The sequence below is a fragment of the Podarcis gaigeae genome (genome assembly GCF_964106915.1).
Source record: "Podarcis gaigeae genome assembly, chromosome: 1".
Lineage (NCBI taxonomy): Eukaryota > Metazoa > Chordata > Lepidosauria > Squamata > Lacertidae > Podarcis > Podarcis gaigeae.
In genome coordinates this window covers 2,187,779-2,208,353 of record NC_139678.1, presented here as the reverse complement: position 1 = coordinate 2,208,353, position 20,575 = coordinate 2,187,779, and the positions used below count along the sequence as shown (strand labels likewise).

Below are 20,575 nucleotides of genomic sequence, written 5' to 3'. Positions count from 1 at the left end.
GCATCACTTGGGCAAAGGTTGCATGAGGTCCCTTGCAGGTGTGTGACATAGGATGGCTGTTGAGTTGCTCATTTATAATCCCACTATGGAATAGCACATGCATAAGAACTGGGGGAGAGCATCTCATTACCGCAAGATTATTTTCCTAAATTGGAAACTTACTGCTGGTCACTGGTGTGTAAGGCCACTCCCAGGACGTCTTGCAAAGCTTGAGTGGTGATTGAGAGCAGGTAAGAAAAACTCCTTCTTTCCACAGCACAGAGCTAGACTGTGGAACTCTCTCCCACAGGAGGCAGCAATGACCAAAAACATCAGTGGCTTTAGAAGAGGATCCAGCATATTAATGGGAGGGAGGGCTATCTTGAGGGCTACCAGCCACAAAGGGCTTCTGCTCTGCCTCCACAGTCAGGGGCAGCAATGGAAACCACGGATGAGAGTGTTGGAAAACAAGCCTTCTTCGGGAGAAGCTGGCAACTCTCCCAGGCTCCCGGCTTGGTCTCCGGTGACCTCCCTGGCTGCAGTCCCCGCAGGATCCAGGCTAGGTCTCGATAGGCGATACTTCCCAGCGTGGGAAGTACACACCCTAGCAGGGAAAGGAGATAGACAGAAATCTATTTACATTGCTTTATTTCTGACTCTTCAGCACTACAGAAAACATGTCCGTTCACTTCAGACTCCTTCCAGCAAGTGGCAAAGACTTCCTGTACAGACGGAAGAGGAAGGTCTCAAATTACACTCTGAGCAAATTCCGGTGCATCGCCCTGTGAACTGACTGTCACACTGTTTCCCACAGACAGTCCCATCATGTGATGTTTTCAAGCTACCAGTTTGCAGCTGCATTGCTTTCATATCGTAACAGACAGAAGCTCTGGTCCTTATGTGCTGCTTGCAGGGATCTTACGGGGTCCTTGCTGTGGGATCACATTCTTCCAGTGCTTTACCAACAGCACTGGCTCTCGGTGGAGTACAGGGTCAGGTTTTGACCTTTAAAGCCCTATGTGGCCTAGGACCCTCGTACCTACGGGACTGCCTCTCCTGGGATGCCCCGTGAAGGAACTTAAGGTCCACAAATAACAACACTTTGGAGGTCCCAAGCCTCAAGGAGGTTAGATTGGTCTCAACCTCCCTGGGGGAGAGCATCTCAGAACCTCCCTGGGGAGAACATCTCAGGAATGGGGAGCCACGGCAGAAAAGGCCCCGTTCTCATGTTGCCACCCTCCTGTCCTAGAATCATAGAATCATAGAGTTGGAAGAGACCACAAGGGCCATTGAGTCCAACCCCCTGCCAAGCAGGAAACCTCTCATGGAGGAGGCACACAATGAATAAATAAATATAAATAAATTTTTATTTATACTCCGCCCTTCCCGATTCAGAAAACCAGGCTCAGGGTAGCTAACAACAAATTAAAAACACTTAATTGATGCAACAAAAAACAGCATAAAATGCAATATAAAACGTGAATAACAATGAATTCAGAATTCAAAAATCAATTTAGGGGGGAAATCCATCCAATAAACATTAGAGGATCACCAGGGCTAGCTGGCTAAATTAGTCCTATTTGGGCCAGCGAGGAGACCAGGGGAGAATTAGTTGTGGGATCCCAGAGTGGGTAATCTTCATAAAAAGGGGAGATGGAGGGAAGGAAGGGGAATTAAAGATCAGGCTAAGTTCGAACTGAAAGCCAGGCGGTATAGCTCTGTTCAATCCTGCAGGGCCCTGGTCTCATGGGACAGAGCATTCCACCAGGTCAGAGCCATCACTGAGAAGGGTTTCAGATGATGAATGTAGGGTCCTGGTCAGTTCATATGGGGAGAGGCAGTCCTTGAGGTATCGCAGTTGTTGTAAACAAAAATTGCCCTTTTCCCTTATGGGGTATCCAAGAGCCCATATAGTGTCCTTACACAGGTTCCCTATTGGTAGGAGTAGATAACAGAGGCCAACCAGAGAATATTGAGAAGCAAAGCAGCTAGTAAGCCTGATCTTTGTTGATCTGTTGCAACAGGGTGCTCACTCACCCCATGCAGGAGAGAGGAGGAACCCAGAAAAATGGCGTGCAAGGCCTTTTGAAATTGCCATCCTGTAGATCAAGACCACCCCCAGAAACATCATACATACATCACAGAAGGGGTGTAAGCTAAGACCACCCCTCAGATACATCACAGAAAAGGCGGTCTAAAACAGAAATTTGAATTTTGTTTTTCTCCTGTTGTTGTTTATCTCCTGTCTGGCAGGTTACTTGATTGGATATCCTGGGCATCCTGGCCAGTCTTTTGTAGTGATAAATACTTAGTTCCTGGGCCAGGTCACAGGCTCACACCCTATTCATATCTTAAATGTGTCCTTAAGACAGGATTTGTGAGGAAAGAGACCATGAATTGGGAGGTTTCCCACTTTGACCTTGTAGAGAAAACATTTACTCAGTTTAGGAATCAAAATGGTTCCAGGTCGGTCTTCCTGTGCTGATCTATGTACGTGATTGGTTGGTACACTTATGAACATTACCATATATCTAAGACCTCAAAATTCCTATCACAATATCAGATGGCCCCCCAACCACTGCTTAAAAACCTCCAGAGATGGAGAGTCCCCCACCTTCTGAGGGAGTCCATTACACTGCTCAGTTCTTGGTCCCAAACATCAGGAGGGCACGAGATCAGCAAAGGCCAACCTAGACTTTACAGGATAAACCAATGGCGAAGAGAGAAGACTATGGGCAGCCTTTGGCCTCAGTCAAGGACAACGTCCTGATGAGCAGAGGACCAGGACCAATTCTTTGGACATCATTGGCTAGTTCCCGACATTCCCTGTGGATGAGATGATGCAAAGCGAAGGATGGCTTTTGTATCTGCCTGCCAGCATTGGTCTGGAACAATAATTGCGTCCTCCTTTATCTGAGGAGTTACATGAGCACTTTGATATTCCTTATGTCCTCACAAGTGACACCTGCGAGGCGGGTTTGTCTTCAGAAAGGCAAGATGGCGGGACGTGTTCGGCGCTCCCCGGATCGGCTGCTCGAGACGCAGGGCCCCCAGGCAAAGCTTACACGGCATTATCAAAGAGCACTCGTGGAGATAAGCAGCTTTTGAAAAGGCTGACATGTCTGTGACGGGGAGTTGGCTCACCTCGGCTCTCGCGGCAAGAGCACGTTTCAGGCAGAGCAACGGGATCTGAGCTGCTTGCCATTCGGTAGGGAAGCTCAAAGCGTTCTGGTACAGCTCTGATCAGGCCTCGCGCTATTTGCATTCTTGCTAGGTGGGGCTGTGCCAAGAGGGGAAGCAAGTTGGAGGCAGTTCTGCCAACTCACACTTCTTGTTGTTTAGTCGTTTAGTCGTGTCCGACTCTTCGTGACCCCATGGACCAGAGCATGCCAGGCACTCCTGTCTTCCACTGCCTCCCGCAGTTTGGTCAAACTCATGCTGGTAGCTTCGAGAACACTGTCCCACCATCTCGTCCTCTGTCGTCCCCTTCTCCTTGTGCCCTCCATCTTTCCCAACATCAGGGTCTTTTCCAGGGAGTCTTCTCTTCTCCTGAGGTGGCCAAAGCACTGAAGCCTCAGCTTCATGATCTGTCCTTCCAGTGAGTACTCAGGGTTGATTTCCTTCAGAATAGAGAGATTTGATCTTCTTGCAGTCCATGGGACTCTCATACCAAGAACTAACTTAGTTGGTCTTTAAGGTGCTACTGGAAGGAATTTTTTTGTTCTGAATGTCAGGTAGATGTTTATCGCTTTGACATCTGATGGGAGGGCGTTCCACAGGGCGGGCGCCACTACCGAGAAGGCCCTCTGCCTGGTTCCCTGTAACTTGGCCTCTCGCAGTGAGGGAACCGCCAGAAGACCCTCAGAGCTGGACCTCAGTGTCCGGGCAGAATGATGGGGGAGGAGACGCTCCTTCAGATATACTGGACCAAGGCCATTTAGGGCTTTAAAGGTCAGCACCAACACTTTGAATTGTGCTTGGAAACGTACTGGGAGCCAATGTAGGTCTTTCAAGACCGGTGTTATATGGTCTCGGCGGCCGCTCCCAGTCACCAGTCTAGCTGCCGCATTCTGGATTAGTTGTAGTTTCCGGGTCACCTTCAAAGGTAGCCCCACGTAGAGCGCATTGCAGTAGTCCAAGCGGGAGATAACCAGAGCATGTACCACTCTGGCGAGACAGTCTGCAGGCAGATAGGGTCTCAGCCTACGTACCAGATGGACTCCCAGGCTGCAGATGCAATAGAGGCGGTGAAGAAAGTCTTCTTCGCCGTCGCTATCGCCACTTAGTAGGCTCGACGTTGAGCTCTAACCTGTGTCCGGTCAGATTCGGATTGAGTTATCCACCACCGGCGCTCTAGCCATCTCAACGATTGTTTCATTGCCCTCAGATCCGTGGAAAACCATGGGGCTCTCTGGGCTTCATGCAATCGGAGAGGGCGCTTCGGAGCCAAACAGTCAATAGCCCTGGTTAACTCCACATTCCAGCGGGCCACCAGGGAATTGGCTGAAAGGCCATCAACATGGGATAAAGCATCCCCTACCACTCTCTGGAAAGCATTTGGATCCATTAAGTGGCAGGGGCGGACCATCCGAATCGGTCCCACCTCCCTGCAGAGGGGATGGGTCGCAGAGAAGTCCAGTTGCACCAGGAAGTGATCTGACCATGGCACTTCTTTCGTTTCGCTTTTACTTAGTGTCAGATCACCAACATCCATAGAGGTAAACACCAGGTCCAAGGCATGTCCGCGGCTATGGGTTGGGCCAGACTTATTCAGGGACAGCCCCATGGAGGCCATGCTTTCCACGAAGTCCCGAGCGGCCCCTTGTAAGGTTGTGTCGGCATGGATGTTAAAATCCCCCAGGACAACCAATCTACGTGTCTCCAGGAGAACATCCGCCACGACCTGAAGCAGCTCGGGCAGGGAATCCTTGGTGCAGCGGGGAGGTCGGTACACCAAAAGGAATAGTAGCCATCAATAGCCCTCTCCTCCCCCATGAATTAGTCCAGTCCTCTTTTACAGCCATCCAAATCGGTGGTCATCTCTGTCTCCTGTGGGAGGGAGTTCCACAGTCCAACTCGGCACCATGTGAAGAAGTGAATGGTCACAAATGGCCCCTACCAGAAGAGGCTCAAATCAGTGTGGTGTAGTGGTTAAGAGAGGTGGACTCGTAATCTGGTGAACCGGGTTCACGTCTCCGCTCCTCCACCTGCAGCTGCTGGGTGACCTTGGGCCAGTCACACTTCTTGAAGTCTCTCAGCCCCACTCACCTCACAGAGTGTTTGTTGTGGGGGAGGAAGGGAAAGGAGAATGTTAGCCACTTTGAGACTCCTTCAGGTAGTGATAAAGAGGGATATCAAATCCAAACTCTTCTTCTTCTCCTTCATCTATGGACCGTCCCCTAAAGTTATAGTGACGGGGCCAGGAAGAGGGTGCAAAGAACATCCATTTTCATTCATTTGCATTCATTTGGTTAATTGGTTCATTCATTCATCAAGTGGAAATCCATAAATGTGCACACTGCAAAACCGCAGTGATGGTGCCACTCCCTGGTTTAGGAAGCTGTGGTTGTTTAGCCTGGAGAAGAGAGGACTGTGGGGTGAGATGATTGCTGTCTTCAAAGATCCAAAAGGCTGTCACATGGAAGATGGAGCAAGCTTTTCTTCTATTGCTCTGGAAGGGAGGAGATTCTGTGGGATGTGAAACACAAGAGTAGTCAAGTACAATATTCCTAGAGTGAACATGTTTGCACATGGGGAGGAATGTTTGTCCAGCCAGCAGGTAAACTTCCTGTTTCCTTCTAGGCTGGGACAGACTTCCTCTGCATGTGACTAGAGGTGGGCGTGGCCTCACCTGTGCAGGTAACAACAAAAGCACAGGGCAGGGCAGCCATCTCTCTCTCTCCTTGACTACATGCATCGAAGAAACAACATCTGCTTAGCCAAAGATGCTCTCTTGGGCTCCAGCCAAGAGAGGACAAAGGGACTGTCTCCTTATGGGATAGTTTCCAGGTGTATGTTACTTTTCTAAGCTAAGTCTGCCTTCTGGGATCCGATTGTGAACAGAATGTGAGTAAACTCTTTTTATACTGTGTTGTGTCTTATCTTTTATGAGGGAATAAGAGGGAAATACCAGAACAGTTTTTCTAGAGGCTTTAGTGAGCCTGAGCAAATGCATCCGCTGTGAGTTTAAAAAGGGGAATGTTACTTTGCTAAATTGTGAACTTGTTAACACAAGTTGGAAAGGCTATAATCAAACAATATATCCTCTCCTGCATCCCTGAACATTCCCACAGATTCCAGCTAAATATTAGGCAAGAACTGTTCAACAGTAGAGTGGTTTCTGAGCAGAGCTTGACTGGCACCTGCCATGGATGCTTTTGTTGAGATTCCTGCCTTGCAGAGGATTGGACTAGAGAACCTTTGGGGATCCCTTCGAACTCTACAGTTCTATCAGTGTATTGTTCTCACCCACCTTGGAACCTTATGGTGAAGGGTGAGTAGGACATCTTTCAAATAAACAGCCGCAATCTTTTAAATGTCCTGGAGTGCCCATTAGGGAGCCTTCGCTTGGAGCTGCTCTTGACTGTGTTATGTGACTCAACTGCAAATGGGGATTTTCACGTGTGTGTTTGTTTGAGGAAGAGAGAAAGAGACTCCGCTCTCTTCCTTCATTATGCCGTGATATCTCCTGGAGCCAGGGTGATAATTAGACGCCTTCTTCCCTGTTAACACCTGCTGCGAATTTGCTTAAGAGTTAGTCTGCCCAGCGATAACGTTCAAGAAATCTCTCAATGCAAACACATTTGCAGAAGTGAATATCCCTCTTTGACTCAGTTGTGGAACCTGATAAGGAGTGGGAATGAGTGTTAAATAATACAGTTTGATCTTTAGGCACACCAGTCTTCCTGGGGTGGCTTGAAGGCAGATCAAATTCTCACCCTCATGTTAAAAAGAAAAATCAGCTCAAGGGACTTTCCTCATCTGCAACCGTAACACTTAAAAAAATCATCCATGGTCCCGTGACCCCTTTTGCCCGTGGGAAAGGCAGTTGTGCTATGTGCCACATACTTAGGGCTACAGTCTTACTCATCTTTACCTGGGATTGCAGATGAAGGAAAGCTTACGTTCTCACTGAAAGCCATGAGAATTCCTTCTGAGAAGGCGTGGTGAGGATTGTGCTGTCGATTTCAGGTGTGGTAAGAATCTTATACAATTCTTGCTATCCAGATTTGTCCAAGGAGGTTGAGGCTCCACATTAACTGTCGTGGATTATGGCTCATCATCTGCCATGTTTCCATTGTTGGAAAGCAGAGCAGGGAACATCAGTTCATCCCTAGTGAAATCCTTGTGTAGTTGAGTGTGCATCTCTGTGTGGCTTAAAGGCACAGTCATTGTCAGGAGCTTGTCCTACACTTGAGTAGGACCCTGGCAGAGACACATGCCCAACTGGCATGTTCTCTCCCTCCTGGTCGATAGTTCGGGAGCTTCAAAAGCTTTCTTCAGCCCAAACATCACAGCGACCGATGCCAACCGACACCGGCACACTTAGGGATCTGCAGAGTTTACGCATCATGTGTAACAGACCTCAGCAACTCAGCATTTTGGCTAATCTACTTTATTTAGATATGAACACACACTGAGCACTGCAACATGGCTCCCCCTCTCTCTCTAGCATCAGACAGTAAAGAGAAAAAGAACAAAGGACAATAGTCCCACTTCATGGAACACAATGACACAAACATCCTGTCTCTGTCACTTCCCACTCTGTGGAGTCAAAACATACACCGTCATGTGAAAGACAACAGTCCCATGACTGCAATCATGGAGCAGGAATTCTAACAGTCACATCCTTTACACAGCTGCGTGGATCTTTTCAGACACCAACTTTGGTCCAACTTGCAACTGGATCTGTACCTAGAACACCCTCCACCATTTCTGTTTCTCCTCTGTTGTTCAAAAGTGAATTCCTTACCCTCTGCTTTTGCAAATCCAGTTTTCTGCTGTGACATACACAAGCTCGTTAGGGATAGAGGTGGGAGCTGAAGGTGTCCAGGGGAGGTTGACGAAGAAGGTGATGGGTTTGGAAACCCAGCCTGATGAGAAATGGCTGCGGGAGTTCAGTGTGTTTAGCCTGGAGAAGAGAAGAAGACTTACAGTGAAGATGATGGCCACCTTCCAATATCTGAAGGGCTACCAGGTGGAAGGTGGTGCAAGCTTGTTTTCTGCTGCTCCAGAAGGCAGGACCCCAACCGATGGATTCAAATGACAGGAAAGGAGATTCTAACTAAAGATCAGGAAGAACTTTCTAACAGGAAGAGCTGTTCAACAGAGATTAGATGACCACCTGCCATGGATGTTTTACCTAAGATCCCTGCATTGCCGGGGGTTGGACTAGATGACCCCTGGGTTCCTTCCAACTCTACAATTCTACGATTCCATGAATCCATTTTCTGTCGTTTGGAAACCTTTTCCGCACTGTCAAAAAAGTCCACCACTTTCAATTTTTTATGGCAGTGTCCTAAAGTCAGGGAGGGGAACCAGCCCTGTGGCCAAACCTTGGCATTATCAGGACCAGGCTCTGACCAGCTGAGCTATCCAGCTATCCAGGAACTGGAATATTTGGATGACTTTCAACGGCAGACAAATTGTATATATTTAGGCAACTCTGGCCTTTATGGAGTGGGCTAGGTTTTGTTTTTATTTATTTTCCATTCATTTCATAAAATCTATATGCCACTTGATTGTAGGAAAAAACTCAAAGATTATAAAAAAAAAATCAAATTAGCACTGAAACGTTTACAACCATCATTTAAAACATACACACAGTTAAAGCCACAATAGAGTAGACTAAAACTCAGTAAAACTCAAACTTCCTAAAGATCTGGATAGGCTGGTCTAAAAAAGAATGTGCTTCCGCAGGTGCTGAGAAGAATACAGTGGAAGTGCCGCCCTGATATCAATAAGCAGGGAGTTCCAACGTGTCCACCACACTTTTCTGTCTGATGTTTAAGCCCTGCTAATAATAATAATAATAATAATAATAATAATAATAATAATAATATAATAATAATAATAATAATAATAATAATAATTTTTTATTTATACCCCACCCTCCCCAGCCAAGGCCGGGCTCAGGGTGGCTAACGAGCAATAATAAAAACAAGTTGAATGAATACAACTTAAAAACAAGATTAAAATGCAACAATTAAAATATTGAAACATTAAAATATTAAAATGTAGCCTCATCGCAGGAAGAGAAAGGAAAAAGAACAAAGAAAGAGGGGGAGGGAATCAAACTGATTCTAAGCCAAAGGCCAGGCAGAACAACTCTGTCTTACAGGCCCTGCGGAAAGAAATCAGATCCTGCAGGGCCCTGGTCTCATGAGGCAGAGCGTTCCACCAGGCCGGGGCCAGTGTTGAAAAGGCCCTGGCCCTGGTTGAGGCTAATCTGACTTCCTTAGGGCCTGGGACCTCTAGGGTGTTGCTATTTATGGACCTTAAGGTCCTCCATGGGGCATACCGGGAGAGGCAGCCCCGTAGGTATGAGGGTCCTAGGCCATGATGAGGAATGATGAGGAATCTGTCAATTTAGGTTACAGTGGAACCAAGCTATTTGAGGAACTGCTTGAAGAACCCATATAGAATCTTAGAATCCTAGAAATGTAGAGCTGGATGAGGCCCTGAGGTTCATCTAGACCAATCCCCTTCAATGCTGGAAGATGCTCAGCCCCTGAAATCAGACTTACTTTCCGCTCCACCTTCTGACTGGCAGTTGCCAGAGTCAGGGTTTTCTTGGTGTTGGCTCCACATCTGTGGAATCTCCTTAACAGTAGCTGCCTTTAAGCAGCCCTTCAAAACTTTTTTGTTTTGCTTGCTGTTCGGTTGATTTTGTCATACATGCTGGCGGTGAGTTCCTGTTGTCTGGCTGGTTTTGATCATCTTTAATTGCGTATCAACTATTTTTTGTCATTTTAAGTTTTAAAATCGCCGTAAACTGCCTCGAGAGGGTTTCTCACTCTGAAAAACAGAATAAAAACAAAAGGATAAATGGATTTTTCATCTCACAGCTGCTGTGCTAAAGGAGCTCTCAACCTATGCAAAATAAAAATGGCTGAGACTTTTTTTGTGTGTCAAAATTTCCTCACACTTTTGTTGGAGAAAACATCATCTCATTTCCATCTTTGGCAAAGAGTTGATTTTGGAGAGCGGGTGTCGAGTGCTCCAACTGAGAGGTTTAGATTGCCTTGCCTTGATTTCTTAAATTAACCACCCTGTTGGAGTGCGGGTGCTTAATCCACAATCTGACACTTGGGTTTTATTCCAGACGCCATCCAGGGCCAAGTTAACCGGGAGAAGAGCTCTCTTCTAAAGCAGAGAAACCCACAGAGCTCTTTGGATCTTGTTTGCAAGAGGTTTATGGGTGGCCAACACTAAAATTATTACTCCCAAGCACATCAAAGGGATTGTGCAGATTGCGATGTCCCTTAGGCTTAGCACCTGATGCATCAGAATGGGTTAAAGGTAAAGGGACCCCTGACCATTAGGTCCAGTCGCGGACGACTCTGGGGTTGCGGCGCTCATCTCACTTTACTGCCAAGGGAGCCGGCGTACAGCTTCCGGGTCATGTAGCCAGCATGACGAAGCCGCTTCTGGCGAACCAGAGCAGCACACGGAAATGCCGTTTTCCTTCCCACTGGAGCGGTACCTATTTACCGTATTTTTCACACCATAGGACGCACTTTTTCCCTCCTAAAAAGCAAGGGAAAATGTGTGTGCATCTTATGGAGCGAATGCAGGCTTTCGCTGAAGCCTGGAGAGTGAGAGGGGTCGGTGCGCACTGACCCCTCTCGCTCTCCAGGCTTCAGGAAGCTATCCGCTAGCCGTGGGAGACCCAGCTCTCCCACGGCTAGCGGAGCGCTGCATCAATCCCGGAGCTTGGGGCGTGCAGAGCTCAGGGCACCTCAAGCTTCTGGGTACCGGCAAGGTCTCCGCTAGCCGTCTAGACCTTGCCGGCACCCAGAAGCTTGGGGGCGCTGAGCTCCGCATGCCCCAAGCTTCGGGATAAGCGCTCCGCTAGCGTGTCTAGGCTGCGGATAGCAGCCTGCTTCCCGGAGCGTCGGGCGCCCTGAAAGCAGAGCGCCCGGCACTTCAGGAACACATCCGCAGCGTGCGGAGCCCTGCAGGAGTTCCCCACAAGGCTCCCCATGCTGCGGATAGCAGCCTGCTGCCTGGCAGGTGGGGCACCCTGAAGCAGAGCGCCCCTCGCACCAGGCAGACATCCGCAGCATGGGGAGCCCTGCAGGAGTTCCCCACAAGGCTCCCCATGCTGCGGATAGCAGCCTGCTGCCTGGCAGGTGGGGCACCCTGAAGCAGAGCGCCCCTCGCACCAGGCAGACATCCGCAGCGTGGGGAGCCCTGCAGGAGTTCCCCACAAGGCTCCCCATGCTGCGGATAGCAGCCTGCTGCCTGGCAGGTGGGGCACCCTGAAGCAGAGCGCCCCTCGCACCAGGCAGACATCCGCAGCGTGGGGAGCCCTGCAGGAGTTCCCCACAAGGCTCCCCACGCTGCGGATAGGAGGCTGCCGCCCGGCGGGTGGGGCGCCCTGAAGCAGAGCGCCCCTCGCGCCGGGCAGACATCTGCAGCGTGCGGAGCCCTGCAGGAGTTCCCCGCAGGGCTCCCCACGCTGCGGATAGCAGCCTGCTGCCTGGCGGGTGGGGCGCCCTGAAGCAGAGCGCCCCGCGCGCCAGGCAGACATCAGCCAGCCCCACAAACTCGGGGGACAGCAGGGAGGCGCAGTACCACTATCCCGCTGTTCCTCGACCTGGTTCGGTTTCCCTGACCTGCTTTTGGGGGGGGGGGAATAAAGGGAAAATTGTTTTCTTTATTCCCCCCCCAAAAAAACTAGGTGCGTCCTGTGGTCCGGTGCGTCCAATCATGCGAAAAATACGGTATCTACTTGCACTTTGACGTGCTTTCGAACTGCTAGGTTGGCAGGAGCAGGGACTGAGCAACGGGAACTCATGTCAAGCCCTGTGTTCAAAGCAGTCTTTCAAAAGATTCATGCTAAGGATCAGTGCTCACTAGATAGTGTAGTAGCTGCTGATGACTATCTAGTGAGCACTGATCCTTAGCATGAATATTACTTACATATTCTGTTGAAAAATATTGGTTGATGAAGACTATTACAAAACAGTAGTATCATTCTGGAGACACTGTCCTTTTGAGGCTTATGAGATGTCTTCCGTTGAAACTTTTGAAAGACTATTGAGAGACTGTCCTTAGACATCTGTTTTGAACATACGGCTTGTCGGTCTTTGCTACCACTCTGTTATGTTGTATATATGAACTTTGGCTTATTCCTAAAATTTGAATGGTATCATTATTCGATTATAAATTCTCTACTATTAGCCTACGTGTTGTGTTTGTATTGCTGTGATTGGCTCTTATTGCAACACAAGGGTTCTTTTTGCTTCCCCTCTGTTGGAGAGCAGAAGCGGAAGCACCTTGCACACCGAAAACTTACCAGCAGCCCTCAGGTGGGCTTGGGGATGCTGCTATCCTGTTGACATCAAGGAGATTGCTGCTGCAGCACCACTGGAACAATTCAAACTGCTGGTTTGAAATATATAAAAAAATATTTTAAAATGTCCAGTAGCACCTTAGAGACCCAATAAGTTTGTTCTGGGTATAAGCATTCATGTGCATGCACACTTCTTCAGATACACTGAAACAGAAGTCACCAGACCCTTCTATATAGGAGGAGGGTGGGGTGGGGTGGGGTTTTTCTCAGAAGGGTAGTAGGAGATGGGAGATTGACTCAATGGGTATGGTCAACCTGTTGATGACTGTTAACGACTGCAATTAGTCCTACAGGAAAAAGCAAGGGATAGTATGCAGATGATTAGCATATGTAATGAGACAGGAATCCAATATCTCTATTAAAACCAGGTTTCTCCATAGCTTTTCAGCTTTCAGTTTAGTGATAAGTTGTAATTCAGCAACTTCTCTTTCAAGTCTTTTTCTAAACAAAAAAAATTCCTTCCAGTAGCACCTTAAAGACCAACTAAGTCAGTTCTTGGTATGAGCTTTCGTGTGCATGCACACTTCTTCAGATACACTGAAACAGATACACTTCTGTTTCAGTGTATCTGACGAAGTGTGCACGCACACAAAAGCTCATACCAAGAACTGACTTAGTTGGTCTTTAAGGTGCTACTGGAAGGAATTTTTTTTGTTTTGACTATGGCAGACCAACACGGCTACCTATCTGTAACAAGTCTTTTTCTGAAATTCTTTTGTAATAAGACAGCTGCTTTGAGATCCTGTATTGAATGTCCTGGGAGACTGAAGTGTTCTCCTACTGGCTTCTCTGTCCTGTGATTCCTGATGTCAGATGCTGACTTGAATATGACTTAAGTCCAAGCTATCTGAAAGACCGCATTCCCTCATACAAACTTTCCCGGGCTCAGAGATCTTCCAGGGAGGCCCTTCTCTTGATGCCATCACCCTCCCAGTCATGCCTGATGGGGATACAAGACAGGGCCTTCTTGGTGGTGGCCTCTCCCAGGCAACTTTGAAACTCCCTCCCCAGAGAGGCCAGACTGGCTCCTTCCTTGCGGTCCTTCTGCTAGCAGGTATAGACTTTCTTGGTCCAACAGGCTTTTGGGAAGTGGTTGCTATTAATGCAGGAATCACAACTGAAGAAACCTTGGTGGCCATCCATCCTCTGCTTAATAACCTCCAACGAAGGAGAGTCCACCACCTGCAGTACAGGGGGTTGGACTGGTTGATTCTTGGAGTGCCTTCTATGATTCTACCTTCCAAGAGAGGGCACTGAGCTACTGAACAGCTCTTGCCCTCTGAAAGTTATTCCTAATGTTGAGTTGGAACCTCCTTTTGTGTCATTTGAATTCTTTGGTTTGGGTCCTAACATCTGGAGCAGGAGAAAACAAGAAATCTTCTATGGAAAAGATGGAGGGCACAAGGAGAAGGGGATGGCAGAGGACGAGGTGGTGGGACAGTGTTCTCAAAGCTACCAGCATGAGTTTGACCAAACTGCGGGAGGCAGTGGAAGACAGGAGGGCCTGGGGTGCTCTGGTCCAGGGGGTCACGAAGAGGCGGACACCACTAAACGACTAAACAACAACAAATCCTATCTCCTCTCAATCTTCTGTTCTCCAGGCTAAACAATATTCTGATCTTTTTCCAAGTCACTCTGTGCTCCCTCCGTTTCAATCTGTGCTTAAACAAAGCTCTTCATTCCCCACATTTTAAAAGCCTTTGCAGCTCCACGCCCGTCTGGGCCTTAGAGGCTTTCCGACAGGCATTACAAAGTGAGGCTGTCAAAAAGGCTGTCCCGTGGAGTTCTGAGGAGCTCGGGGTGTTTTGTGTTGTTAGAGCAGAGCAACGTGGGGTTTTTTAAAACTTAAATGAAGCTTTTCACTAAACAAAAACAAAGTATCATCTATGCCTGTGCTTTAGCAAAAATAAAAATCCTGAGCTCTTCATTTCTCCATGTGCTGGAATCATAGATTTGTAGGTTAGAAACAGACCCAGAGGGTCATCTAGCCCAGTGTTTTTCAACCTTTTTTGGGCAAAGGCACACTTGTTTCATGAAAAAAAATCACGAGGCACACCACCATTAGAAAATGTTTAAAAAATTAACTCTGTGCCTATATTGACTATATATAAAGTAATTCTCTTGAATAGGAATCAAATAAACACAAAGAAAGTATTTTATAATTACTTTATTATGAAATAGTAAGTAAACAGAAATATGAAAAATTATAAAATACTTTATTTTTAAATCTTTCAAATTTTTCAATTTTTCCCATGGCACACCAGGCAACATCTCGCGGCACACTAGTGTGCCGCGGAACAGTGGTTGAAAAACACTGATCTAGCCCAACCCACTTTAATCTAGGGATAACCCCTGCAGTGCAGATCCCTTGAGCCCAGAAAAACATAGAATATGTATGGTAAGAGCAGAGAGACAAAATGCATTCAGGTCCTGCTTATGGGCTTCGGACTAATCCAGAATGCGGCAGCTAGCCTGGTGACTGGGAGTGGCTGCCGAGACCATATAACACCGGTCCTGAAAGACCTGCATTGGCTCCCAGTATGTTTCCGGGCCCAATGCAAAGTTTTGGTGCTGACCTTTAAAGCCCTAGTCAAAACAAAAAAAAAATTCCTTCCAGTAGCACCTTAAAGACCAACTAAGTCAGTTCTTGGTATGAGCTTTCGTGTGCATGCACACTTCTTCAGATACACAGAAGATGTTTTTTTGTTTTTACTATGGCAGACCAACACGGCTACCTATCTGTAACTTTAAAGCCCTAAACGGCCTCATCCCAGTATACCTGAAGGAGCGTCTTCACCCCCATCGTTCAGCCCGGACACTGAGGTCCAGCTCCGAGGGCCTTCTGGCAGTTCCCTCCCTGCGAGAAGCCAAGTTACAGGGAACCAGGCAGAGGGCCTTCTTGGTGGTGGCGACCTCCCTGTGGAACGCCCTCCCTTCAGATATCAAGGAAAGAAACAGCTATCTGACTTTTAGAAGACATCTGAAGGCAGCCCTGTTTAGGGAAATTTTTGATGTTTGATCTTTTGCTATTTTGTTGGGAGCTGGCCAGATCAGCAACCCAGTCATATGGGCGGCATATAACTCTTTTATGATGTTTTAAATATTCTGTTGAGAGTCCCCCAGAGTGCCTGGGGAAACCCAGCCAGATGAGCGGGGTGTAAATAATAAATTTATTATTATTATCATCATCATCACCACCACCATCATCATTCCCAATGAGGCATCCTGGGAACAGGATGTTGGACTACCTTAAGGACATACAAATATTCTGCAGAATCATGCAAGTGGTCGATCCACTCCCACTTCCTTTTCTCACAACCAGATGCCCCGGGGAGAAACCAGCAAGCGGGATGTGAGTACAAGAGTCTTGTAGTTTCCAGCCAATGCCCTTGAGAAGTGTTGATGCTTGCAGCCGCACATGGCCCACTGGCCTGATCCAGCACCCATGCTCTTTTGCCCCCCTGTTTTCACCAGCCTTCTCGGAAGTGGTTCCGAGCAGACTCCAGAAATGGCAAGCGGAGGAGCCTATTCAAAGCCACGTCAATCACGTCTTGATTGATGGGAGGATACAGGAGGCGATATCGGCAACTTCCAGGATCCTGAAAGGGCAGATAAGGGTGTCAGTCACTTGCCAGATGGAGCAGGAACTGTCCTTCCCTGCGCAGATGGGTGGATGATTCACCACCCGCCTGCCTCCCTTTCTTCCCTTCATCCTTCTTCCAAGGCTTCTTGTTGAATAACAAGGAATAAATGGCAAGAGAGTAAACTGACGGGAGCAATGAAGTCTCACTGCATGGAGCAACTTCGAAAGAGACTTCTCTGAGTTGCCTCCACCCGTGTGGGAGATGGGCTGCGGTGCTCAGACACTGCTCAGGCACTCTTGGAAGTGGCAAACTATCCCTGCCCTCTCGTGAATGCAGATGCTTATTTTATTTTATTTTTAATTTCCCAGCAAGACAAAAGTCTGTCTGGATCTGAGTGAGAAACGACCCAGATTCCACTGGAGATCAATCGCCCGACTCTGTGGCAGAATTCCTTAAACAGCACCTCTTGTCATTCTGCCGCTGTTCCCTGACAGAGCGAGTGCTAAACACATGTCAGGAGGGTTTTGACGGGTAACAATCTTGTGAAAGTTGAAAACCTTTAAGTTTCCGGAGCGAGCTGTCCTCCCTCCCGCACCCACCACCCCTCCGGCTGCAACGGTGTCGATCACCAAGATCCCTCGGAGCTGAAAAAATTGAGCTGTCATTCAAGCTCAGCAGGAGGAGATGAAGCCAGTAAAAGGGAACAGGACCTGTCATTGTCTGCTACCCTCTCTCTTATGTATGGGTGACCATCACAAGCCAGCAAAAGGCCTCAATCAATGCTGTTTGAGGAAAAGCAAGCAATGTACAGATTCACCCTAAAGCTCTCTTTTTATTCAGACACCTGCATGTTACTTTGGCATCTGTCTGTCTCAGGAGACAGTGGAAGCAGGGCTGCCTTACCCATAGGCGCTAGGGGTGTGGGGCACACGGGCGCTGGGCTCTCAGGGGCATCAGGCCGAGAGTCCAGGGCTGAGAGTCCGGGGATTCAAGAAAGCCAGGCCAGCTGACAGCTGCTGCTGAGCGGAGCAGAAGCCAGTGTGGTGTAGTGGTTAAGAGCGACAGACAGGATGTATTGATCCCTTTGCGAAGCAATGTGCCACTTTGGTTGTCGCTGTCCACGTTTCAGCCATGAGGACAATGTCCTCCACTTGTGGTTCCCCCATGGCAAGAGTGTCCTTTTTCCATCCAGAGGGCCAGGGCTTTCTGTTGAAGCAGGCATGTGTAGTGTAGAGGTTAAGAGCAGTGGACTTGTAATCTGGGGAACCGGGTTTGATTCCCCGCTCCTCCACATGCAGCTGCTGGGTGACCTTGGGCCAGTCACACTTCTCTGAAGTCTCTCAGCCCCACTCACCCCACAGAGTGTTTCTTGGTGGGGAGGAAGGGAAAGGAGGTTGTGAGCCGCTTTGAGACTCCTTCGGGTACTGATAAAGCGGGATATGGGAGAGACATGTTTTGTTGCAGCTGGGGCAGAGGAAGGCATCTGGTTGTGCTGGTGCAGATGCACTAGGGCATTTCTTCTCCACGCTCCTCCCAGCGGTCATTCCTCCTCTGGTCACCGCTGGCTGTTTGCTGGCACTGCGGTCGTCTGCAAGGGATTCTGTTATGTACTGAGTTGAATAGGATCCAAACTGCAGCAGTCTGATTGGTCCTAGAACAATAGGATCCAAATTGCAGCAGTCTGATTGGTCCTAGAACAATAGGATTCAGAATGCAGCAGTCTGATTGGTCCTAGAACAATGCAGCAGTATGATTGGTTGGCAGGAACCACCCAATCATGCTCCAGATAGAAGTGAATCCACAACCTGATTGGCTTACAGTAGAATTCCAGAATTAGCCAATCATGTGCAGCCCATTGTGTAAATAATGTATATAAAGCAGATACTTTGAGGGGACTTTCATTCATTCCTCCTCACCACTATGAGCTGAATAAAGAGCATGAAATCACTTTGCGACTCTGAGTATATTTCAGATTCCCACACAGTTGATGTCGCCAGACTTCATATCACATTTATAAGCATCTTTGTAGCACAGAGTTGTTCTGCCAACAGACCTGGTGCCTGACGCTCGTTCCACATGGAGCGTGTCCTTGGGGTCTTGCCATCTTCCATTGTGTGGACGTGACCAAACCAGCGTAGACATTGCGGAGACAAGAGTGTGAACATTCCGGGGATGTGGGTTTGGGAGAGCATATCTTTGTTTGGGATTCTCTCCTGCTACGTGGTGCCCAACACTGGCTCCTGGTGGAGTACAGGTTCAACCTGACCTAGGACCCTCGTACCTACGGGCCTGCCTCTCCTGGTATGTCCCAAGGAGGACCTTACGGTCTTCAAATAAAAACATCTTGGAGATCCCAGGCCACAGGGAGGTTAGGCTGGCCTCAACCAGAGCCAGGGCTCCAATCTGGTGGAACGCTCTGTCACAGGAGACTAGGGCCCTGCAGGACTTGACATCTTTCCGCAGGGCCTGCAAGATGGAGCTGTTCCACCAGGCCTTTGGCCAAGGCACAGTCTGACCCCCCTCCTTCTGTAATCCTCACAGAACTCTAGCCCAATGGTTACCATTAATTTGATTCTGAACTGGTTTGAGAATGTATTTCAATTAATTGACTGTGGTTTTATGTAAATTGTGCAATTTTTACTGTTGTTAGCCGCTCTGAGCCCGGCTTTGACTGGGGAGGGCGGGATATAAATAAATTATTATCATTATTATTATTATTAATTATTATTGATGCAATGCACATGGAAGGTGTTGAGGCATCGCTCCTGATGGTTATAAGTTGCCCACGACCCACAACCCACTTCCATAAAGCAGCTTGCTCAACACACAAGCCTGGATTAGCGTCAAGTCCTCTGAGCTGCGTGCAGAATGTAAGGAATATTTATATGCATAGATGTCAAGTGTCCCTTATTTGGCGGGACAGTCCCTTATCCCAGCGCCATGTCCCTCTGCTGTCCCTTATTGATGATGTCCCTTAAATTTCCCAGGTTTCAAAGGAAGCAGCTCCTCTCCCTCCCTCCCTGCCGGCCAGGGAGGTGCGAGGCTCCAACTGTGTTGCTTGGCTGCGTTGCTCACCCAATAAGGAGTCTGAGAACGACTGGGGGTGGAGCTTGCATGCCTTGTGCTGATCAAATCGGCCGCATTTCCTGGGGACTCACCTTTGCTCAGCGCTTCCCAGCGGAGAGGTGACGGTGGTTTTCCTTGCTGCATCCCCTTTGCCGGGTCGCTGCGCTGTGGGAACCACCGCTTGAGGCTTCGTTTGGCTGCTGGCTGGGCTTTCTGCCTTTGGCTCGGAGGGGCTCAGAAGTTGAACATACCTGTGCCCTGAAAATCCCTTATTTTGGATGCTGATCCCTTATTTTCGAGGCTGCTGGTCCCTTATTTTCAAATCTGTAAGTTGACAGCTATGTTTATATGTGGTTTGTCACACGAAGCACAAGGACTAAGAACTTAAGAAGAACCTGCTGGCTGTTCTCACAGGGGCTGAACAGTTGCCTGTGGGAAACAGGGGAGCAGGATCCAAGCACAAGAGCCCTTTTCCCTCCAGCAATTTCCAGCAACTTCCTCCAGGGGAGGCACAGGCGTAGACAGCTTGGCCAGTAGCCATCGGACGCCATCATTGCCTCCAACACACACACACACCCCGATCATTTTGGTTGCCCTTCAAAATATAGAATGAAGCCATTAATACTGATTTACAGCTTATTACCACACTGCTAACAGCAGCAAAACAGTGTCTCGCAGGGAAATGGAAAAATAAAGATTCCTCCCTACCGTGTCTAATTGGTTAAGAAAAATTTGGCAAACTGCCTTAATGATAAAAAAATTATGAGAGAAACACAATCAAGAAAACAAATTAATGGAGAGGTAGGCCCTGTTTTCACATTTCTGGAATTCCAATGTAAAAATGACGATTCCCCCCCCCCCTTTCAATTTATTCACCATACTGTAGAGGGTGTTTGTTTGCTTGCTTGCTATGCTATCCCCCCCATTTCTTTTTATTATTTTCTTTTCTATTTCATTTGTATATAATGGTCTTGTCCACAAATTTAAATAATACCTGCAACGGGAAGTTCAAAGCAAACTTTCAGCATGTTCTGAAATTGCTGTCTCCCCTTTAAATTCATCTTGCAAACAGCCCAGTTATTCTCCTGTCCCAGGCAGTCTGCGGTTACATGTGTCAGGACCCAACTCTGCTCTTTTGCAGCTAAGCAATGCACAAATCATTAAATGCCAATGGCACCTTTTGTTCCAGGTCGCTCTCCTTCCCATTTTAACTGGGGCTGAGTTCCAGTGGCGTAGCGTGGGGGGTGCAGGGGGGCCAGCTGCACTGGGCGCAACATCTGGGGGGCGTGCTCGCCGCCTCCGGAGTCGCCAAAGAGCCTCGGGCACAGGCTGTAGCAGAGCCCCATGTCTCGCGGAACCGACGAGC

At 48.3% G+C, this 20,575-nt stretch overlaps 1 protein-coding gene across 2 annotated transcripts in view; it reads left to right on the top strand.

Moving 5' to 3' along the window:
* Nucleotides 1–20,575, top strand: part of MDGA2 (MAM domain containing glycosylphosphatidylinositol anchor 2) — a 401,452-nt gene that overhangs the window by 348,384 nt on the left and 32,493 nt on the right. The window lies entirely within an intron of this gene.